The sequence below is a fragment of the Peromyscus leucopus genome, chromosome 1, assembly GCF_004664715.2.
Source record: "Peromyscus leucopus breed LL Stock chromosome 1, UCI_PerLeu_2.1, whole genome shotgun sequence".
Taxonomy (NCBI): domain Eukaryota; kingdom Metazoa; phylum Chordata; class Mammalia; order Rodentia; family Cricetidae; genus Peromyscus; species Peromyscus leucopus.
In genome coordinates this window covers 99,151,384-99,176,373 of record NC_051063.1, presented here as the reverse complement: position 1 = coordinate 99,176,373, position 24,990 = coordinate 99,151,384, and the positions used below count along the sequence as shown (strand labels likewise).

General features: G+C 42.7%; 1 protein-coding gene across 1 annotated transcript in view; it reads right to left on the bottom strand.

Moving 5' to 3' along the window:
* The window catches only part of Dchs1 (dachsous cadherin-related 1), a 36,933-nt gene extending 30,506 nt beyond the window's left edge, over positions 1 to 6,427 (bottom strand). The window contains 1 exon segment of the mRNA XM_028858156.2: positions 6,159 to 6,427. The gene's annotated coding sequence lies outside the window, so the exon portion shown is untranslated.
* Positions 6,428 to 24,990: the final 18,563 nt, after the last annotated feature.

Genomic DNA, 24,990 nt, shown 5'->3' with positions numbered 1-24,990 from the left:
CTGGACTCCCAACTATCACGGTCCAAGTTGTAGAGACTAATGAAGTTAGAGATGGTAGAAAAGGTGGAGACAGAAACTCAGAAGATACGTTGAGGGCAGGGAAGCACATTATGAGAACCTAGATGTTAGATGCAAAATTATTTTACAAGGTCCTGTGGTCAAGACCCAACATGGGAAAAAGTGAAATACAATCAACTAAGTTAGTAGCTGAAAACTTAGCAATTTTCTTCCTGAACCTTCCAAACAACTTCAAGTGGATGTCATTACTCTCATTTTCACCTGAGAAAACGAAGCTCCAAGAAGTTTAGTTACCCATTAGAAGGCCTGAGGTATAGCTGTTTTCCTTTCTTTTCTCTTGTTCCTCCTCTTCTTCCTTCCTGACCAGCCACAAGGAAGCCAAGTTCTAGCCTCTGAGAGATAACAAGTTCCTTCTACTGAGTTGGGGGGGGGGCAGTTAGTTTTTACCAGGGAACACAGGGAACTGGAAGCCCTTCCTCAAGTGTCAGTGGTTGAAAATGCCCTGGTAACTCTCAGAGAGTTACACAGGCGACTGTAGACACTGGAACAAAAAGGCAGCAGAACGCTGATGAGAAACTGGACTCCAGCATCCGGAACTTCTGGGAGAGGCTTCTGCTAACAGGTTCCAACACCAGAGAGGGCAGAGTCCAGGCTGGTTGCTATTGCCACTGACAGGCAAGAACTGGGCAAGGAGGAGAGTACAGGAACCAGGGAACCTGGGACAGGAAGGAGCAGGGACTGGACTGTTGGGAGTTGAGCTCAGGGTGGGCAGGCACTGGAGGAGGGAACAGCTTAAGGCATCCCCTAAGGAAGGGGTCTGGCAGAGTGGAGGAAGATGAGACCTGTAGCGCCTGGTGGTCTGAGGATAGGTGTGGAAGTTAATCTTCATTGCCAACTTCACTAGATTTGGAATCACTTACAATGCAAACCTCTGGTCCGTCTTCAAAGGTGTTTTCAAAGAGATGTAACTGAGGTGGAAGCACCTACCCAAAGGTGGGTGCCATCAATCTATAGGTTTGGGTACCAGAGTGAGTAAAAAGAAGAAAGCGAGAGAAGCACCAGCATATCTCCTCTTTCTCCTCTTCCTCCCCCCCTCCTTGTCTTCTCTTCTTCCTGACTGTGGGTGCAATGTGACCAGCCACCTCATGTTCCTGCTATCATGCCTTCCACACCATGATGGACCATGCCCTCTAACTGTAAGCCACAATAAACCTTTCCTTTCTCACAAGTTTCTTTTGTTGTGTTATTCTGTCACAGAAATGAGAAAATCAACTAATATAGATCATAGCTTACAGACAAGGGTCTCCATGGACACAGGTTTGCTAACTCCCACTGCCTCTTAAATATCAGCTAAGTAAATGAAAGAAATAAAGCAGAGGAAGAAGATCCAGGAAAAGAGAAATTGGGGGGGGGGAAGGGAGGGCAGGGGCAGGAGAGATCCTGTGGTAAGAAAGGATACCCTGTGGGGAGGTAGCGGAAGTATCTCCAGCAACGTAAGGGGACCGTGTGAAAATGCCTCAATTGTATGGGCAGCTGAGGTGTCTTCAACAGTGAGAGAGTAAGGGATGTGCTCATGTATTCATTTGTTTGCTCATTGTCAGACCCGTGTAGGGAACCAAGGGTCACAAAGATGCATAACATGCAACCTTGACAGCAAGCAGCTTTGTTGGAGAAACAGAATAAGGATAAGGCAGAGACAAAGGAGAAATAAAATGAGCCCCTGGTAGAGTCAGAGACGGTCGTATTTGGGCCATAGTTGAGAGTGAGAAGGGACTAACCAGGAGGAAGGAATGAAGGGCCTTTTAAGTAATAAAGCAGGGTGTGCAAAGGTCCAGGGGCATGGAAGGATGCACTCTCTGTTGGGAACTACAAGGAACTCAACATCACTTGAGCTCAAAATGTGAGCACTAAGAGAAACAGGGCAGGCAATGAGCTAAGGAGGTTGTGGGGAGAGCTGATTATGATTCATAAACCTTATTTAAAAGTTGGGATTTCCTGCAAAGGGAACAGAAACACTAAAGCACAGCAAAATGGCTGGGTTTGCGTTTTTATTCGAGTCTTTCTTGCTGCAATGAGAGGCACAGATTGGAAGAGAGAAGGGCACCCATTAGGAGGTGCCTACAAAGGTTCAGATGGAAAGGCTGTGAGGCAAGGGCAAGCACAGAGGTGATGGAGGAAATGGGATGAGATGGCAAACTCTGCTGGAAAGGAGGCAGAATCAACAGGTTCCTGGTCTTACAGTCCATGGAGAAAGGGGTGGTTACAGCTAATGTCTGGGTGTAAAGATTGTGATTTGGGGAAGGGATGATAAACTCAAACTTGTATATGGTAAGGGGTCTGTGAGCTATACATTAAGATCAAGTATGTCTCAGGTACCCAAAGGTCACAGCCCAGAGGAGAGGTTATTTGGAACTCATCAGTCTATATATGAGAGCTAAAACCACGAAAACAAGTGATAGGTCATCAGAGGCTCATGTCACTGAGATAATCAGATCCAAGCCAGAACCTTAAGGAACAGCAGTACCTAGGGGCCATGCAAAGGACTTCAAAGGTGACCCAGGACAGCCAGGAGGAGTTCTGTGAGAGATGCACAGATCCCACTACACTGCCATCATTTGCTTTTTGCCTGTCTCACTGCATTAAAGTGTCACCCCGTTGTTGATGGTAGAAACGGCGATTCGACCATTGTATTCTCATCACCTAGCAGCCTGGCTAGCACATCGGTTCTCGTTTTCAAGTTAAGAGAATAAAGCAGTGACTCAGAAGCCAAAATCAAAAACAGCTCAGAGAGGAAAGAAAGCTCAACTATGTCAGCTCCTGCCAAGAGGTCAAGCTGCTGAAGACTTTCAAAAAAAATCTCCTTGATTTGGCAGGAGAGAGGTCACTTTCTCTTAGGGAGAAGAGTGTGACATTGTGGGAGCGGGAATAAATGAAGTGAGCACAACTTAGATGCAGAAGAGTCTCTCACAAAACCTGACTGAAGTAAACTGACGAAGCCTCTTAAGTACAGGGGCAGTACAGGGTTAAAGGAGGATACAGGCAGAATTCTGACAGTGTCCCCAAGAGGAATGGGAGCAAGGATGAAATCAGAGACAGAGGCAAGACAAATAATCAGTCAAGTTAAATCCCCATGGAGGAGTAAGGGATGGTATCCTAAATGCAGGTGGGGGAGGTGGGGGGGTTGGTCTTAAGTAGAAGAGACACCTACTCATTATTAGGGAAGGAAGGATAAAGGATTCAAGAGGATGCCAGTGAGGTGTGAAAAGGTAGAAAGCTGAGGGAATTAAAACTTTAGTTTCTTCAGTGAGTGAGCAAACCAAGATTTCTACCCGTCAGTCCTCCCTCTCTTCCAACACCCACATCGACCTTGTCAGCTTGCTGACCCCACTGTTTAAAGAGCAACCCCTGTCTCCTGCCTCTCCTCCAGTGCAGGCCAGCATGACCCCCTTCCTGGGTTTCTGCAATACCTCATGGCTATTCTCAGGCGCCTCCCCCAGTCACCGCAGATCTGCTGGAGTAGTGTTTCTAAAACAAAGCTGGCTACACCACTCCACAGCTTCAACTGATCTGATGGCTTTCCATTATTCTGGGGTCAAAATGAGCTTCCTGTGGCCATGGATCCCCTGAATGATCTCAGCTTCCTCTTGCCACTCCCATCTCTCTCCACTTCTTGCTGTAAGTGTCACAATCACTGGCTTGCTCTATCTCTCAGACACAAGATACACGAACTTTTAAATGCCATGTTCTTGGCTTGGAATATTCTCCACCCATTCTGCCTCATTTCCACTTCTCCTTTCCTTGATGGACTCCTGACGAATTCTCCAGTTTTAAGGCTTCTTCCAGAAAGCCTCTTCTGGATTTTCTATGCTGGCTTATGCTTTCTTGATGAGCACTGCTATGTTTTGACCACCCCCCCATGTGTTAGCTCCTGAGGGTAAGGAGCATGTCCATTTTGTTTACTTTTGAAAAAGCCCCCTCTACTACAATGCCTGGCAGAATAGATATTTTGTATGTATTTGCTAAATGAGCCAGTAGGTTAATTAGTCTATTGAAAACAATGGGGCGAGTGATTTGGGTGTGTAAAAAAAAAAAAAGTCTTTATAGAAGGTCCTACATGGGGATTTACAGAAATCAGAATTTCTAAATGTGCCACTTAGTGTAGCTGAGAAACCATTCTAGATAGGGTTGATAATTTACATGTGAGAAGGCTCAACGGCAGTGGAACAGAGTATCGAGGAGAATTTGAAGGGATGGTTCTGCCAATGAGCTTCACGGAGAACAAAAGCCAAGTAGGAGCTGATTAGGAAATAAGAGTTCAAGGGCAAGAGGTCAAGGGGAAAAGGTCATATTTAGTTAAAGTTGCAGTTTTCGAGACATGGGTTTCACAGGGGTCACCTAAGACCATTGAAAAACACAGATATTTACATTATGATTCATAACAGTGTTGAAATTACAGTTATGAAGTAGCAACAAAAATAATTTTATGCTTGGGGGTCACCACAACATGAGGAACTGTATTAAAGGGTCACAGCATTAGGGAGGTTGAGAATCATGGGGTTAAAGAGTAAACAAGAGAAAAGGTATCTGAAAGCTGTAGAGAGATGGGTGTTATGTGCAGTGAGGAACGTAGGAGTTTAGCCATGGGATCACACAGTTCAAATAGAGTGGTCCTGGGAGAAGAGAAGGTGCCAGGAGCTAAAAGAGGTAAAGGAGCTGTGAAGCTGGCATTTTGGGAGATACCTAGGACCCGGGTAGGATGTAGGGTCAGGGGAAAACCAGTCCAGCTCTCAGTGGCCAGGGAACAGAAGTTCTGGAGGTCTGAGGGTGAAGAACAATGGTGTGAGCCTTAGAAGTAAAGGGCTTCTTCGCAGTAACAAAACTACATTCTTCTTGTAATGTGGATGCATGGTCCACAACTGTCTCCTAGACGTGGTACAAGAGGCTGTGTGGCAAGGGCAGTTGCAATACAGCCTTCTGTTAGTTCCAGGTCTCTGAGACACCTGTAATACATGAGCAGGCTGAGGAAATACATAAAAATCCCTAAGATGTGTTGCCTGATAGTATTTCCAATGGACGTGAATTGGTCTGAGAGGTGTTGGCAGGACCATTGTCTCCCGTGGCATGAGTTGGCTGTGACAATGACTGCTCAGGTATCCTGGCTGTAACATTTCTGTTCTATGCACACTGTACCAAGAACTTCTTCCACAGGTACATTCTGGCTTGACACCTAGAGTGGGTGTAAATTGGTTCTGTCAGAGCATCTTAGGGATGTCCGGTGGCTGTGAGTGCATGAGAATGTATGTTGCCTGGGACTGAGTCCCTGTGGGGTTGAGTAGGGCTATGATTGTGTCCCCTGTGGGTATTTGAAGAGTTGACATAAGCGACAATATTTTTCTGGCCTATGACCTGTGGCTGTGGGCCCAGCCCATGCACACTGAGTTCATTGTGCCTTTGAGTTCTCTCTCCCCACCCCCTCCACGTGGGACCTAGGCTTGCAGTGACCTCTCTCTGTCCCCTGACCAGGACTCTGATTAAAGCATCCTGGACACAGACTCCCAGGCTCTGGCACCAGGATGCACTCAGAACACCAGTTTGGGTGACCCACCGCCACTTCAGGCTTCCTCCTCTCTCTTCTGCTTCTCTACTTCTGCCCCCTCAGTTTCTTTGTCTGTGTCTTCGTGTCTCTGTCACACACCCATCCCTGCATTCTGACATATGGCTCCAATAGAGCCAGGTAAAACGCACACAAACACACACCCTCACAAGGACCCGCTAGTCCTCACACACGCTCATTCTGACCCACACCCCCTCCAAGTGACACGCACATGCACACACAACCCGCGCGGGGACACTCACTGACTCACACTCGCTGCACACACACAGCCCAGACCTCACCCCTACCCCACCCCCCGCGCACACTCAAGCACTGCCACACACTCCCACTCGATGACACCCGCACACAAAGACCCCCCGGCCCTGCCCCCAAGCTCACGTTCACGCTCGCCCTCTCCCGCAGGCCCCGGCCCCCCCTCCCCCATTGTCTCGGCTCAGAACAAAGCCCCCGGCTCCGCCGCCGCCACCGCCGCAGTCGGGGAGGCCGACCAACTCCGCGGGTGCGGCCGGACGGGCCGGGCACTGACCTCCGCCCGGTGCGGGCTCTCTCGCCCAGTGCTGGGGCGCCGTCCGGCCGCGGTCAGCCCCCGGGGCAGCGCCCGCCTGCGCGGGGCCTGGGGCCACGCATCGTCCGCCCTTGGTTGGCTCGGGCTCACAGTGCCCTCGGCGCGGCCCGCCGTCCGTTTGCGCTCGCTTCCGCCGTCGGTCTATCTGTCCCTCTGTCCGCCACCGCCGCAGGGGCGCCGCCTCCTGCACAGCCACCCCGCGGAGGATGCAAGATGCGCCGCCGCGGCCCGAGCCCCCTCCCCTCCCCTCCCCTCCCCTCCCCTCCCTCCGCGCGGTTACCCGAGCCCCCGCCCTCCGCCGAGCCCCCGCCCCGCCCCCACCCGCTCCGCCGCGGTCCCCGCGCCTCCCGCCCGCCCTCCGCCCCTCCACTTCCCGGCCCCAGGCCCCGGCGCCGGATCCCGCCCCAGAGCCGCGCCGTCCCTTCTCCCCGCCACTAACGCGCCAGATCCTCTTGTCCCGTCCGGTCCCCTTCATCCCCCTCGGCTTTCCTTTCTCCATTCTGTACTGGTCGTCGCGTCTTCCATCCCTACTCCGCCATGGTCTGCTTCTGCCCCACTGCCCTGTTCTGTCTCGCCCCTTCACACCTTTCTTTGCCCTCTTCTCCCTTCCTTCTGCTCAGTGCTTTCTGTCTCCAGACTCCCTCCTCCATCAAATTCTCCCCATTTTCTTACGCTGTCCGTCTGTCCGCCAGTCTTCTCGGCAACCTTTCTCCACACCCCTTTTCCTGGGTCTTTCTTTTGTCCATCACTGGTGCTCTTGACTCACACCTTTCCCGTCCCTTCATCGCCCTGTCCTTTCCTCTTCCCTTCCGTCCATCTTAATGTCCCCATTCTTTTCTGCTACTCACTTACTACCCTGTGCTAGTTATCCCTTTCCACATATCAGCCCTGGCTTCTTATTCCTTATTTTCTCGTCTGTCCCAAATTTGAATTTAGAGACTGAGAGGTATTGAATCATAGAGTTTAGTTAGGGGCTGGTGGTGGTCTGAGAGTATATTCCCCAGAAAAGTAAAATGAGAAACTGGGTAGGAAGGTGACAAAGGTCTAGAGGGACCAATTTGGGAGGAAGGGTGTGTGTGTGTGTGTGTGTGTGTGTGTGTGTGTGTGTGTGTGTGTGTGTGTGTGAAGTCAGTCAAGTGGATGATAGTAAGCAACCTGGAAGCTTTAATGCCTTGTCTCAGGTCCTTAGGACTATGAGCGACTGCGATTGTGAGGGGAGAAAGGCTTTCTGGCAGATACAAGTGGCACAGGGAAACCAGGAACTTCTCGAGAGAGAGGACAAAGGGTCTCTCAAGCAAAAGGAGAGAGTATGATCGTGGAAGAGTGGTAGGAGAGGCTGAGATCCTCGATGGCATCTGTGGTTCAGGCTTGGGCAGCCCGGTGGGTGGTGGTGAGCAGGAGTTCCTGAAAGGGATTGATTGGTCTGGGAAGATGATGACTTTGGATTTGGGGCTGCTGACTTTGAAGTGCATGTTGGGTAGGTAGATCTGCAGTTTGGAAGAGCGGTCTGGGCTGGGCATAAATATTTGGGAGTCATCTGCAAATACCGTATAAGTTTGAATATAGGGTGAGGTTTTTGCTTTTTTGTTTTTCCAAAATCATCTGTCAGGAAAGAGGGAGTAACCTTATATTTGAGTCCTTGCAAAGTCTCTCATATTACAGGGTTTGCTCTCATTTACTTTATTTTGAACAACAAACCACTGGATAGGGCAGTATGGTATGGTGACTAAGCTTGTGGACTCTGGAGCCAGACTGCCTGGCTCGGAGTCCAGACTGCCGTTTTCAAGCTGTATGCCTTCAGGAAAGTTGGTTAACATGTTTCTGCCTCAGTTTTCTCATCTATGAACTGGGTGTAAGAATTAAATTATTTAATATAGATAAAGCACTACTTACCTGGTATTTAGAAAGTGCCCAATAAATGGTAAGTAATCCTGCTGTCAGGACAAGACCTATTAACCTGAAATGTCCTCAACAACCTTATTTTGGATTCTTGTAGAGGTCATTTGTCACAGAATCCCTAGCTAAAGAAATTTAATACAGTATGATAACTATTCCTAGTGGTATGACCTCACAACTGCATGTGTTAGATGACTCTAAATATACTTTTTAATGATTGCTTTAAAAAGCCATAATGTTGTACTTGGGAGTGGCATCTAGGATGCTCAAAATGTTCTGTTTATTGACTGAGTGACATTCCATGAATGTTTCACTTGAAGACAATGCATTGAGCTTAATGCTTGACTTTTACCCTTTCTGCATAAATGTTATACTTTAATTAAAAAGTTAACAATTTAAAGCATGACTTTAAAATGTAGTACGTCAAGTGACTCTATGAATCTACTCTTACAGGATGCATGCTAAAAACTGACTGCCTGAGTGTGATGCAAATGAGACTTGTGACTGGGATAAAGTTTCCAATGACCACATCATTTGTGGATTAAAACTGTGCTGTGTTCTTCCCCAAACCCTTCACTTAGACTGAAGAGAAGGTCTTCTATTCTGGGGAAATGTGAAAGACAACTAAAAAAGTGACCTTAACAATGAGGAAGTCACTGCTTTTGAGGAATATGCTAAGTGTATTAAAATTGTCAATACCTTAAGAGGATGGAGAAAGGCAGCACTTACAAATCAATGTTATTTTATTTGATATATGAATTTAAAAGTATGTATAATTAAGTCTGTCAGGTAATAGGTGTAGAATTTTCCTTCATCCTCGTCTTTACAGGAATTAAGTTTCTTCTTTTAAAAAGATTTTTACTTTTATTATTTTTAATGACTTGTGTGTGTTTGAGGGTGTGTCTGTGCATGAGTGCAGTGCCTGAGAAGGTCGGAGGCATTGGATACCTCTGTATTCAGGTTCACAGGTCTTGTCCTGACAGCAAGAACTGTAGTTAACAGGTGGTTGGGAGCCACTTGAAATGGGTGCTGGGAACTGAACTCTGTGAGAGCATTATGTGCTTTTAACTGCTGAGCCAGCTTTCCTGCCCCTGGAGTTTTTGGGGGATAGGGGGGCTTGGCTTCAGGGAAGAAGAGAGATGGGGCAGAGGAAGTGGGTGACAGGAATTTTAGGAAGCAAGGTTAATTTTTCAAGTTGGAAAATCTACATCTGTTTGCATTCTTGCTTTCATTATTAATTACAGCCCCTGGAGGCTAGGCAAAAAGATTGCCATTAGTTTAAGGTCAGCCTGGATTACAGAATGAAACCTTATTGAATGGGGGGGAGGAAGGAGGAAGAGGAAGAAGAGGAAGAAGAAGAAGAAGAAGAAGAAGAAGAAGAAGAAGAAGAAGAAGAAGAAGAAGAAGAAGAAAAGGGAGAAGGAAAGGGAGAAGGAAAGAAAGAAGAAAGGAAAGAAAGAAAAAGGATAGAATGGAAGGAAAGAAGAAAGGAAGACATTTTTAGGTTGGCAAAAAAAAATCTTTCTCATGGGATAATGTGGGGCTAACCTTTGGTTTTGGTTTCCTCATATGGTAAATGTGGCAGAAGGTGAGTGAAGCCAAGGGACCCATTAAGGTTGCTTAAACAGAGTATGTACATCAGAAACGGGAAAGGACCTTGTACAGATCCTGAGACTCTCCAACATGCAAAGGTTGAGAAGAAGGGCTTGGGAGGTGGCTTGCTTAGTGGTTAAGAGCACTTGCTACTCATCCAGAGGACCAGAGTTCAGTTCCCAGCACCCACATTGGATGGCTCATAGGAACTATAGTTACACCTTCAGCAGATCTGACTCCCTCTCCTGGCCTCTGCAAACATCTGCATACACTTGGTGCTTGCAAGTGATCCCCTTTCTAGATTCATATCACACACACACACACACACACACACACACACACACACACACACACACAGACACACACACAGACACACACAGAGTTAGGGGAAGAAGTTGAGGAAGGTTTGTAGGAAGAGGTAACATGATATGTTTTGTTATGGTGAGTTTAAGATACTTGTGAAGTATTTAATGGAAAAGGTCTAAAAGATGCTTGTGTGTAAACTTTATATTCTAGAAAGGATCTGAGCTGAAGGCACATAATTTAGAGCCACTAGGATATAGTTGGTAGGTGGAGCAATGAGAACTAAATTGTTCACTTAGCTAAAGTGACTAGTGGTTAGAGTGTCTGACCATCTTTAAGGCATGCATTACAAAAGAAGAGTCATGGAGGAGATTGAGAAGAGCTACAAAGCAAAACAAATCAAGAGAGCATATATTTTACTGGAAGCCAAGGAAAGAAACATCTACTAGAATGAGCATTGTCAACAGCATAAAAATACCACAGTAAGATGCATCCGACAACTCTCTTATAGAGGAATCTGGGATAGCTGATGACCTTAGTAATTATAGGAGAGGATGTGAAGATGACAAGCCACTGTAATTTAAGGATGGAGTGGAGGTAAAACAGTAGTGACTGTGCATGAGAGTATAAAGTTAGTTGTGTATGGGATGCATATGCTTCTAATCCTAGAACTCAGGAAGGAGATTGAGACCCGAGGATCATGAGTTTGAGGTCAGCCTAGACTGAGGATCTGTCTCAAAGACTAAGGGTTTGGGATGCAGCATGTCTCAGTGGTAGAGTGCTTGACTTGCATGTCCTTATATTTGATCTTCAACAGTATCCTCCCTGCACCCCCCACTCTCTTGTAAATAGTTAATTGCATGTTCAAGAAACCCAGTTTGCATTAGCTTAGGAAATAAGGTAACTAAACCTAGATTCCAGAGCCTGAAAATGAAATGTTACTGAGACTTTGTGTCTAGTTCATGTTTTTCATTTCATTTCATTTTACTTGTCTGCTTCATTTTTCTTTTACAGATTTTTTTGTTATACAAACTTTTTATTCTGGAGTAATTTTAGACTTACAGAAAAGTTGCAAACATAGTACTGGGTTTCTGTATACTCTTCACCCAACTTCCTCTAATTAACATCGGCTAACACTGGTACATTGTCATTAACTCGAACGCCAGACTTTGTTCTGATTTCACCAGTTTTTCCACTAATGACTTTTTTCTATCCGAGGATTCAATTTAGAATACCACATTGCATATAGTCATCATGTTCAGTTTCCTCTGGTCTATGACTCTCTCTCTCTCTCTCTCTCTCTCTCTCTCTCTCTCTCTCTCTCTCTCTCTCTCTCTCTCAAATGTCCTTGACAGTTCCAAAAATTGCTTTGATATTTTTGTAGAATTTCCCTCAACTTAAATGTTTTTCTTAGGATTAGACTATGGGGAGAGAATACCACAGAGATGAAGGCCCCTTCTTACTACATTCTACCAGGAGGTATGTGATATCAACACATTTTCTCTGCTGACTGCCTTGGTCCCTGGATTAAAGTAGTATTTGCCAGATCCCAGAAAGAAGATTGAAAAATTATGGTCAAAGAGTCACCCATGACAACAAGGAAAGTTTGGTTTTTTACTGAAAAGATTCGTTCTTGACTTTAAAACCACTTTGGGAAGATGGGGGTGGTGCAGATGTGTGCCAAGTGAAGGTATGGGGCACAGTGTGTGTGTGTGTGTGTAGACATTAGATGAGACAGAAATTGCAGCCATTGGACTTTATCTGTCTCTCTCACTGGGAAGAGTTTGGATTTTGTGGGAAATGGGGCATAAGGGAGATAATATTCTCTAAATCTTGAGGAAAGTTTTGAAGGAACAAAACAGTTTTTAAAAAAGAGGGATGACTCACAGCCTTACAGACCTGAAGGACCAGGGAGTTGATGCTGGTGAGAGAAGAGAGACTATAGTTCACTCCCTTGAATTCTCCAATGATGAAGATGGAAGGTCATTTCATGACCTCACCGGGGATAGGAGAGGCATGTGCAATAAGATGGCAGATTCACAAAGGTTGAGTTTTGACGACTGAGAAGTAGTTGTCTTTACTCAGGCTTTGAGAACTATAGGTCCTTTTTTTTTTTTTTTTTTTTTTTTTTTTTTTTTTTTTTTTTTTTTTAATCTCAAGAGGTGTGGAGGAAGGTGCAGAAATGGGGTACTTGAGCAAAGTCAAGACTTTTACCAGGAAGTGGAGGCTGAGGGGTATAAAACTGAGCTGTTAAGACTTTGCCACCATGAAATGGAGGTTTCAGAACAGGCCATATTGTGGGGTGATTCCACGATGTAAAGGGCTAGTTGTCAGGAAAGTAGTTGAGGGAGAAGGAGAATCAGAGCGGATATGACCAAATGGGAGAGGAAAGATGACAAGAAGGCCTGCCTTGTGCACAAGTATCCAGAACAACAGGGCTGCAGGCAGTTCTCATGGCCTGTCTTACTCATTTGTTCTTTCTTAGGGAGAAGGAGGCACTAGCTTAGAATCTGTGCCTTCATCCCCATTCAAAACATTTCAGAAGGAGTCACAAGTCATCAGTCTCAGTGAAGTCCAGGCCTGGAGGAAGTGAGCAGTATTGGAAAACAGCCCAAGTCCAGCACTGCTTAAGTTGAAGTTTTTCAAGAGTAAGAATGTTTTCCAGGCTTTGAAGGCATTCAGCTCCTTATAGAGACTCTAGGGACAAAGAAAGGAAGCTCCTGATTCTCTCCCACAGAGCTAAAGCCAGAGAAAGCAGGACGTGAGATCTAGAACACAGGTGGAGAGCTTAATTGTGGAGACCGGGGAAACCTCCTGTCCTCTGGGATGGAAAGTAAGGATAGCCAGTTCTGTGAATTTTAGCTCACAGAGTGGCCAGTTTGTTAGAAATGGCCAATTTTTTTCAATTTACCAAAAATTTTATTTCTCTTAATTATGTGTAAAATTTACAACAATTTGTATGTTTTGGTTTATTTAAGCAAATTTTGAAGATTTCCACTTAGTATTGGTGTCCTTTTAAGTTTAAGTTTAATTTAATTTAGTTTTATTTTTTAACTTATTTGCAGCTGTTTTACTGAAGTCATTTCGCTACAGCTGGCCAAGTTTCAGTGTACTCTAAGTTTTTCCTTACTTTGCAATGGTAACTTTTGGGAATGGGGTTTTCTTGTGTAGTTTACTCCAGAGTTGTTGTGCAATCACTCAAGTGTAGAGCATTTTATAAAGCACAGGGGCGAGGGCTCTTCTAAAATACTTCCAATACAATAATTTGTTTTTTCATTACTTTGTGTATATATAATATATATAGAGATTATATATATAATATAATAATCTCTCTCTATATTATATATATATATATATATACACATATATACATTGAGATAAAGTCTTGCTTGTTTTGTAGCCTAGGTTGGGCTTGAACTTGTGATTCCCCTGCCTCAGTCTGACAAGTGCTGGGATTACAGACATGTACCCCCATGCTGGATGAATGCACACTTTTAATAGATGTGGGCTGGGGAGATAAGTCACACACTGAAATGTTTGCCCTGCAAGCATGAGTTTCATCTCCAGAACCCATGTGTATATATAAAAGCTGGGTCTGTTGGCTTCTTTGTGGCATCCTAGTGCTAGGGTGACAGGAATCCCTAGGGCTTGTTGGCTGGCTAGTCTCTCTAGACTACTTGGTTAGCTCCAGGCCAGTGAGAGACACTATCTTAAAAAAAAAAGTGTACACACACACACACACACACACACACACACACAAGGGCTGGAGAGATAGCTCAACAATTAAGAGCACGTGCTGCCTTTCCGGAGGACCAGGGTTCAAATCCTAGCACCCACATGGTTTATAACTTCAGTTCTGGGGGAATCTGACTCCCTCTTCTGTCCTCTGTGCGTACTGCATGCACATGGTGCAGAGGGCAAAACATCAACACACATAAAAATAAATCTTTAAAAAAAAAAAGGAAAGTGGATGGCATATGAGGAACAACACCTGAGTTTGTCTGCTGGCCTTCACACACAGATGCACACAAGTGCACCTATATACACATGGATGTGCTCACACAATTACACACAAACATTTTAGTAGATGTGTAGATATGATCTAAAAACTAAATTTATTCTATTTCTGTGGGCTTGTTTGTAAACAGTATAATTAATATTTACTAGAGAATGGGATGGAATTAGTGATATACATTCTGTTATAGACTCATTAGTTCAAAATAACCATTTTAAGATATAATAGCCACTGATAAATGGATTTTCTGCTCTATCCATCTTTCATGTGGGTATTGGGGATTCGAACTCATGTCTTCATGCTTGCTCATCAAGCATTTTACCAACTGAGTCATCTCCTCAGACTAGATTTTACTTTTTTCTGCTTATATCATCTATATTTCTTCCATGCTGTCTGCTTATTTGCTCCCTTAGCACATAATTAGTTATTAAAGCTCCCAGTCTGATAATTTAAAAAAATCTATGTCATATTTATGCTTGATTATGTCTTTTAGGCCATTAAAAAAAACGCCTTTTATCATGCCTTGTAATATTTTGTTAAAGCCGCCATGGTGTATCGATATAAGGAACTAAGGTGACCTTTTTGTATGTGTGTGTGTGAGGTTTTTAATGCATATTTGGGGAGGACTTAGAAATGTTTACTGTTTTCTGTGGCTGTGGTGATGAGATTAAACTCCCCCCCCCCTTATTTTTGTCTTCTCTGTTGTGGGGGTTTTCCTAGCGATGCCTTCTTAAATAGGGTCAAAGGCTCACAGTTCTTTTAATCCTAAATTCCTGACATTAAACAGGAGCCCTGTTAATAAATATGAAGAGGGTGTGTGAAGGGCAAGGAAATGCCCTGTTGTCTGATAATTATGTCAGTCTTTTAGAGAGCCTGTGTTCCTGGGCTGTGACAGTTACCGTTGTATATCAGCTCCATTCATAACCCTCACATCTTAGACAGATAGGCAAGCTAAATAGAACTAAAAGTGGATGTTTCTCTTCCTCCACGTTGGCTGGGATTCAGTACAACCCAAGTGGACCAGCCACTGCTAAAGCAGTTTCCTATGAGGTCAGGGGCTTTGTGAGAACAGAGGGTTGAGTGGATTTTAGATTCATTGCTTTTCTTGTCCCCCTACTGGAAGCAGGAGGAAATTTTTTATTTTTTTATTATTTATTTTTTTTAGTTCATGGTGAGAGAGCCTGTGAGAACCCCAGTTCTTACCAGATAAGCAACTGGTTTGTCAGGGTATATGTCTATTTAAATCATTTGCCCATTTTTAAATTGGGTTGTATTTTTTATTGTTGAGTTGTAGGCATTATCTATATTCTTTGTTGTTGAGACAGAGACCCTCAACTTAAGGGTCCTCCTACCGCCATTTCCCAAGTACTAAAATTACAGATGTACATGCCTGATTAATGCACTGCGAGGGACTAAACTCAGGATTTCTACATGTTAGCACGCCACCAACTGGGCTAAACCTCCAACCCAAGAATTAAACAACAACAAAAAAAATTCTCCACATAACTTTCCCATCAGATGTGATTTGCAAGTATTGCATTTTGGTGTATTATCTTTTTTTTTCTTACTGATGTACACTTAAGAGCAAAAATATTTAATATGATAAAGTTCAGTTTATCTAATTTTTCTTTTGTTGCTTGAGCTTTTGAGGTCATATCTAAGATACTGTTGTCTAATACAAGATTAAGATTTACTTTCATGATCCCTCCCCCCCCCAGTTTTAATAATTAAAAAAAAATTGTAGCTGTTTGTTTCGTTTTTTATTCTTTGACAGCATCATACCCTCTATATAACCATCTTTAGCTACTACCTTCTTTCACCTCTCTCCCCTTTTCCCTCCCACTGAAATTCTTCTTTCCCCAAGTCCCCTTCCTATGTTCACGTCACCTTTTGGGTGTGACCCACTGAGTTTAATTAGGGTTGCTTACATGAGTACAGGTGGGAGGCTGTTTACTGGCACATGGGGAATTCTTCAATGGTTACACCACTGAAGAAAAATGACACCTTCTCCACTAGCAACCATTAACTACCATTAGACCTTCAGGGAGGGGGCGGGACCTCATGCAATGCTGATGGGCCTAAATACTGTGCAGGTCAGGTATCCACTGCTGCAATCTGTTTACCTTACGTCCAAAAGACTATTAATTTGCTCTCCACCCCCTGCCTCTGACATTGCGTCTGCTCCTTCCTCCTTGATGTGCCCTGAGCCTTGCAGGAGCTGATATAGATGGCACATTAACTAGTAACTTCAGCTCCTACATTCAGATCAGTGATCTACTTGAACTAATGTATGTTTATATGTGTTGTTAGGTAAGGGCCTGCCATGGTTTGAACGAGTGTCTCCCAAAGGTACACAGGTGAAGGGTTGGTTCCTATGATAATGGTATTGGGAGGTGCTGAGGATCATTGAGATGTCAGGGCCTACTGAGAAGTCTTTAACTCACCAAGGGCATACTTTCAAAGGGGATTGTGGAACCCTGCTGTGCTACTTAGGTTTCTGTCAGCTTGAGACAAGTTAGGGTCCTAGGAGAAGAGGGAACCTCAACTGAGAAAAGGCCTCTATCAGATTGACCTGTAGACAAGTCTATGGGACATTTTCTTGGTTACTGGTCGATGTGGGAGGGCTCAGCCCACTGTGGGCGATGCCATCCCTGAGCAGGTGGTAGTGGATTGTTTAAGAAAGCAGGCAGAGCAAGTCATGTAGAGAAAACCAGTAAGCAGCACTCCTCCATGACTTCTGCTCCAGTTCCTGCCTCCAAGTTCCTGCCCCTATATCCCTTCTTGATGGATTGTGAATTGAAAGCTGAAATAAGCCTTTTACTCCCCAAGTTGCTTTTGGTCATGGTCCCTATCACAGCAATAGAAAGAAAACTGAGACACCCGCTCAGCCCTTCTCTCTCTGTTCTGGTTGGAGAAACATTTTGCTCCAATCCTTGCTCACTACTATTGCCCTCCATGCCATGAGTTGATACAATCAGGAATAGTCTTTACCAAACCTGCATTATGCAGTTTGAATGTTAAATCTACCAAACTGTGAACTAAAGAAAAAGTTTCTCTTTGTAAAATTGTCTCAGGTAGTTTACTGCAGTAACGTGAAACTGACTAACACACGATCTAGCGTTACTCTTCTGCATGTGGATATCTAGGCCTCTGTCTTATTTAGGGTTTCTATTGCCTGTGGCAAAATATCATGCCCAAAGAACAAGTTGGGGAGCAAAGGGTTTATTAGGCTTTCACTTCAGTATTGCTGAATCACAGAAGGAAGTCAGAACAGGAACTCAAAACAGGGTAGGATCCCAGAAGCAAGAGCTGAAATAGAGGTCATGGAGAGGAGCTGCTTACTGGCTTTCGTCCTCTGGCTTCCTCAGCCCACCTTCTTATAGAACTCTGGACCAACAGCCCAGGATGGCACCACCCACCATGGGCTGGGCCCTCACTGAATGAGACAATGCCTTACAGTTGGATCTCATCGAGGCATTTCCTCAACTGAGGCTCCTTCCTCTGATGATTCTAACTTGTGTCAAGTTGACACACAAAATCAGGGCCATTTGTTGACAAAGCTACTCTTTTAAATTTTCTTGTATATTTGTCAAAAATTAATTGGTGGGCTAGGTGTGATGGCATATGCCTTTACTTTCAGTACTTGAGGCAGGTGAATCTCAGTGAGTTCAAGGTCAGCCTGGTTTACCCAGTGAACTACATTCCCTGTCTCAAAAAAAAAAAAAAAATGATAGTAAAGGTAAGATTTTATTTTTCTACTCTGGGTTCTATTCCATAAAAATGCATCTTTCTTTATGCTAGTATTACACAGTTTTTATTACTCTGTAGTAAGTTTTCAAATCGGGAATTATAAGTCTTCCAACTTCATTTTCCTTTTTAAGGAATATTTTGGTTCTTTCAAGTCCCTTGACTTCCAGCTGAATTGACTTTTTGGTTTGACATTTTGTGTGTGCAAGCATGCAGCTGTGATTTTGATAAGAAGATGATGAAATCTGTAAGCCAGTTTGAGGGGTACTGAAATCTTAATCATGCTAAGTCTGTTAATCCACAGCATGTGATGTCTTTCCATTTCTTTAGTCGTCTTAAAATTTCTCTAAAAAATGCTTTGTAGTTCTTGCTGTGTAAGTTTTTCTTTTTTTGTTAAATGTTTTTATAAGCTTATTGATCAATGCTATTGCAAGTAGAATTGTTTGATTTCCTTTTTGAGTTACCTCTGTATAGAAATAAAATAGATTTTTATATATAGGTAAGTTTTAAGTACCAATATGGTATGCTATAACCTTGATTTTTATGATGTGTGTATGCACTTAGGATTTTTAAAATACACATGATCATGTCAAGTGCATAGTGTAATTTATCTCTTCATTAAAATATTTATTATTTTATGTGTATGAGTTTTTTGCTTGTATGCATGTATATGCACCACATGCATGCCTAGTGCTGGCTGGCAAAGGTCAGAAGAGGGTATTGGTTCCCCTGGGACTGGAGTCAAAGACATCTGTGAGCCACTATATGGGTACTGAGAATTGAATGCTGGTCTTCTGCAAGTGCGGAAGATGTCTTTCATTTATTTTTTATTTTTCTTGCCTAACTGCCCTAATGGAACCTCTAGTCTAGCATAGTCTTACATAGAAGTAGCAATGATGAACATTCTTGTTTTGTTCAAGATTTTAGGGGATAGTGTCCTGTCCTTCAACATTAAGTATGACATTAGGGGTAGCTATTATTTCAGACATGCTTCTATATAAATATTTTCATTAATGTTTTGAAAATTCCACACAGTGCACTTTGATTATGTTTATCCTCCTTCCTCCTCCCAGATCCACTCTCACCTCTCTCTCTCTCTCTCTCTCTCTCTCTCTCTCTCTCTCTCTCTCTCTCTTTCTCTCTCTCCCTCACTCCCCGCTCGCTCTCTCTCTTTCTCTCTCATCATTTAGTCCAATTTGTAGTTTCCCGTACACTCCTGGGTGTGGACCTATACATTGACGAATGGTTGACCTACCAGGGGTCACACCCTTAAAGAAGACTGACTCTCCATCCTCCGGGAGCCATCAAGTGTCCAAAGCTCTCCAGAGATGAGGTCTCATGACCTCATGTTAGAATGTTGACTGGCTTGATCCTGTACAGGCATCATAGCTGTGTGAGTTCATGAGTGCAGTGGTCCTATCATGTCTAGATGACACTGTTTTGCTCTAGTACTCCCTGACCTCTGACTCTTAACAATCTTTCCACTTCCCCTTCATGATGGTCTCCAAGCCCTGGGCAGGGGTGTGATATAGACAGACATACTTCCTTTTTATTTTTCTCTGTGTAGTCCTGGCTGTCCTGGAAGTCACTATGTAGACCAGCTAGCCTAGAACCTGCAGAGATCCACCTGCCTCTGCCTCCCAAGTGCTGGGATAAATGGCATGTGCCACCATGCCCAGCATAAACATGCCTCTTAATAGATTAGAAAATTTGCATTTAAAGCCAGGCGGTGGTAGCCCACGTCTTTAATCCCAGCACTTGGAAGGCAGAGTCAGGCGGATCTCTGTGAGTTTGAGGCTAGCCTGGGCTACAGAGTGAATTCCAGGAAAAGGCACAAAGCTACACGGAGAAACCCTGTCTCAAAAATACCAAAAAAAAAAAAAAAAAAAAAAAAGAAAGGAAAAAAAAAAGAAAAGAAAATTTGCATTTATTCCCAATTTCAAAAAATACAAAAGATTTTGTGAAATTCTTTTTGTCTGCATGGTGTGGTTTCAGTCTTTTTTTTTTTTTTTTAATGTGGTAAACGAATATATTAGTTGGTGTTAAGATAACAAATCTGGCCGGGCGGTGGTGGTGCACGCCTTTAATCCCAGCACTCGGGAGGCAGAGGCAGGCGGATCTCTGTGAGTTCAAGGCCAGCCTGGTCTATCAAGTGAGTTCCAGGAAAGGCACAAAGCTACACAGAGAAACCCTGTCTCAAAAAACCAAAAAAAAAAAAAAAAAAAAAGATAATCTGTCGGGCGATGGTGGTGCACGCCTTTAATTCCAGCACTTGGGAGGCAGAGGCAGGTGGATCTTTGTGAGTTTGAGGCCAGCCTGGTCTACAGTGCAAGATCCAAGAAAGACACAAAGCTACACAGAGAAATCCTGTCTTGAAAAACAAACAAACAAACAAAAAATTAAAAAAAAAATTTGCCGGGCGGTGGTGGTGCACACCTTTAATCCCAGCACTTGGGAGGCAGAGGCAGGCGGATCTCTGTGAGTTCGAGGCCAACCTGGACTACAGAGGAATTCCAGGAAAGGCACAAAGCTACACAGAGAAATCCTGTCTCAAAAGAACCCCTTCCACCAAAAAAGATAACAAATCCACCTTGCATATATATATATGTATATATATATATGTATATATATATGTATTTCTTTCTATAGCTGTAGGATTTGCTAGCACTTTGTTGGATAGTTTTTTCCTATTGTTAAGATTATTTTTGTTATCTTGAGATGTCTTTGTGTAGTTTTAGTGTAAGCAAGCAATATTTGCCTCACAGAAAAAGTTGGCTCACTTTAACTATTTTTAATTCACAGATATATTTATAAGCTCAACTAGAGGGTATTTCTATTTATTGCAGGCACCTGAATCCCAAGTGTCTGAACTATATAACACATACAGAATGACAGCAGAGTTTGACTAAATCAATATAACCTATCTAATATAAATTAAAGCTATATTGAGTTGAACTGAAACTATTTGAAAAGCTGAAAAAAGACAATCTAATAACTATTAAACTGTTTTATGCCACTCAGTTACTTTGAACTTTATACATTTCTGATAGAAGTAATTTTTGGGTAAACTGATAGTTTTAACAAATTGGACGTTGGTTTCAAAAGCAAACTTTAAAAAGTTGATAATTTTGCAAAATTTGGTGAATTTGCCTGGAGGTACCTTGATCAGTGGATGAACTGTGTTTAACAAATACATTTCTAAACTAACTGATGAATTCTGAGGAGCATATTATGGCCAAGAGAGTAGAAATTAAGAAGACTTTGTCTGCTGGGTGTGGTGGCATATGGCTGTAATCCATCACTCAGGAGGCTAGAGCAGGAAAATGATTAATTTCATGCTAGATTGGGCTATATAATGAGTTTGAAGCTAGTCTGGGCAACATGATGAGATCTTGTCTTACACACACACACACACACACACACACACACACACACACACAAACACACACGCACCCCTCTCCTGGAGTCTCTATTATTTAACAGCGAATGCCCAAATTTCTATGTCTAATGGCCAAAGATAATCGTTAAACCAGTGTTCTAAATCCTGTCCAACTTTAGTTCTGAGAATACAAAAATGAACTAGTGTCTGCACCCAATGCATTTGATGACACACAAAGCTGACACTTTTATACTCTCTTCCAGATTCTGAGACACCAGCACATAAGCTGTGGTCCCTCTTTTGATTATCTTAATAGGGCTCTTCTTTCCTTTTGTTATTTCAGCTCTATCCTAGATCCCCACTTCCTTCTTCTTGACATTTTCAGTCTGCAAAATCTCACCTAGTCAAATTCCATTCAGTTTCCATTTCATGTGCATGACTTTCTAAGTTGCCTGCTCATGTATACCCTCTGAGCTCCAGGAAAGCAATCAGTGAGTGCCTCCCTCTACAGGAATATGCCTACAACAAAGTTTACCACATCACAATAATCTCAGATCTGCTTCTGCTCTACTAGGCCTTGTTTGTGACTAGAAACTTCTAGCCAACTGTATAAGCAGAAACCCATTGTCATGCTTGACTTAAAACTGTAGGCAAAGAGGACCTTGAAAAAATAGGAGGAGGGGAAAGTATGATCAGAATAAATTGTATGAAAACCTTATTTTCAATAAACATATAAAAATAACCAGCAAAACCCCCCCAAATGAAGTTTTCTGTTCACTTCATGTAATCACATACAATATCAGCCTTTTCTTTAGTTGTCTGATCCTTCATCTTCTCCATTTCCCCTCTCTCTCTGGCCTAGCCTAGATCCAACAACTTCTTTTGGATTCCTCAACTAGCCTCCTATTTGATAATTTTGCTTCTTGTCTTGCCCATTTAACCCATCATCCAGTCTGATGCAAGAATAATCTTTCTAAAATGTAAATCTGATTCCTTTTCTCTCCATTTAATCTGATTCTTTTTCTCTTCACTTAAAAATCCTTTAGTGGCTTCCTCTAGTTTTCAGGATTCTATCCAAGCACTTTATCATGTCCTACAGGATCCTTTGTAACCAAATCTTGCCTGGCTTTCCTGCTTCATTTCCTGCACTTTTTTCCTGAAGTATAAAATCCCAGCTGTACAAAATTACTTATTTGGAATTTCCAAACCATTCTATGCTGTTTCATAATTCAGTGCCTTTATACTTTCAGATCTTGGTGCCTGGAATTTTGATTTCTCTTCCCCATTCTGGTTTTTTGTTTTGTTTTGAGACAGAGTCTTACTATACGCCCTTGACAGGCTTGGAATTTGCATAGACCAGGCTGGCCTGGAATACATAAGAGATTTGCCTGCTTCTGCCTCCCCAGTGCTGGGATTAAAGGTGTGCGCCACCATGCCTGCCTCTCCCTGATTCTTAATGAATATCTATTCACTGAGATCCAGCACTTGAGTTATTTCTTCTGAGTTCTACTTTGACCTCCTTCTTTCTTGATCCTTCAAGTATGCCTCATGTGTAACCACTATGTGACTACGTTGTCCTTCTTTGTTTATGAGGTGTCTTTTCAGTGAGCTATTGGACCTCTAAAGGTTTATCTCTGTATGCTCTATCGTAGCAGTAGTTTGAAGGGTTATGTTTGATAAATTTATTTGGTAATTTTTTTGAGTATCTCCTGTGTAAACAGAAGTGACTGTGTTAAGTACTGTAAGGAGTCTTGAAGGTTCCCTTTTGTGTCTTAATTTCTCAGTCTCCTCCACAGGTTCTGTATCCTGTCTGTCCTCCCAGTGTCTGACCTCAACCTCCTTTCCTTCTGCATGTGTGCTCTGAGTCACTCCATCCATTTCCTTAACTTTAATTGCTGACAACTCCCAAATCTGTTCTCCCAGCAAAGACCTCATTCTCCAGCTCCAGATGGTCCTAGGCATCTCAAAAGTCAGCACGTACAAAATTGAACTCTTTTCCCTTTCTTTCATTCTTCATGGGATAAAAGGAGAAGAAAAACTGTAGCAAAGTTTTGGAAACCATTGTAAAGAAAAAAATGTTAGAAATTAAGCCAGAACAATGCCATTAAGCTTTCAGTACTATCATGAGGGACCAGTTTTATATTTTCATCTCGAAACGAATACCAGTAAAACCCCTTTCACAGTGTGTTCTCATACTGGGTAAATAGTGGATTACCAAGATATATGTGGAGCTACAGTATAAACAAAACTTACTTTGACAGAGAAGTCTCTCTCTTGTGTGTGTGTGTTTCTCTGTTGTGTGTGTGTGTGTGTGTGTGTGTGTCTGTGTGTGTATAATATACAACATATAACTTGTAAGAACTAAAATGTTACTTTTATATTGAACAGATACATTATGGAGAAGAATGCAAAATCTCAGGAAAGTTTAAACTCCTTTCCTCAAAATGTAAGCACACAGACCACTTCTAAGATTAAAGCATCTTGGACTTAACTACTGAGTTTATGCCGAAGAGTCAGAGGACAGCTGCACTATGCCCATGCATTTAAAAGCATACAGAAGGGAGCCTTCAGGGCACAGACATTATCCAGGGTGAACAATGGGGAATCAGCTTTGCAGGAAGTTCTTTTTTTTTCTGATGAAGTAGGAGGAAACAGGGGAAGGGAGGAGTTCATAAGTACAAACTCTTAGATCCAGGCTGAAGAAGTCTGTAAAACACATTGATTCATTCAATAGACATTTGATGCCAATTTTGTCTCATGTTCTTTACTGGGTGGTGGGAGAAATGAATTAGATATGTTTTCTCCCCTTGAGGAACTCACTATTTAGTGATGGGTTCTAAATAACAGAATTATTCAGTCACTATGATAAAAGATGTACAGGGTGAAATTGGACCACTGGAAAAGAAAGTAAAGGAAATGATTTCATTTGTAGTACTATCAGGGCTGGAGATGTAGTTCAGTGCTAGAGTATTTGCCAGTATCAGTACTAATATGTGCAAGAGACTGAGTCCAATCCTGAGTTTAAAATACATAGGAATATATATAATTAAGGATGTAAAAGATCTATATATAAACTACAGCACCGATAAAAGACATCGAAAATGACACAGATAAGTGAAACAATGCCTTGTGTCCATGGACTGGAAGAATTAAAATTATTGATCTATAGAGTCCATGCAATCCCTATCAAAATTCCAATGGCTTTGAAATAGAAAGACAAAGTTTATAACATAAAAGATACCATATAGCAAAATAATGTCATAAAGAAAAAAAGCTAGGGGCATCATCTTCTCAGACTGCAGGCTATATTACAAAGCTATAGTAACTAAACTGGCATAATAACAGATACATAGCCCAATAGCACAGGATAGAGAGCCCAGAAATAAATGCATGTATGTATAGTTTTTGTGTGTGTGTGTCAAATTTGCCTGGAGTGTACAATGGGGAAAGGAAAGTCTCTTCAATAAATGTTGCTGGGAAACCATATATCCTCGAGGGAAAGAAAAAAAAAATGAACCCTTGTTTTATACCAGACTCAAAATAAACTAACTTGATTTTGTCATCCCCCCTTCTGTTGCTAGGGATTAAAACTGGGGACTCATACTTGTTAGGTACATGCTTTACCCCATGCTAAATTCTGAACCCTACACAAAATTAGCAGAAAATGTATTTAAGATAAATGAAAATCTCAGAAGGATGGGGGCCCTAGTCCTAAGAAGACCAGTAAAACACCTAGAAGAAAACACAAGGATAAGCTTCTCCACATTGACCTAGGCAATACATTTTGGACAAAACACCAAAGAATAGGAAAAAAATAAGCCAATTGGATGATATTGAACCAAAAGGTTTCTAAATATAAA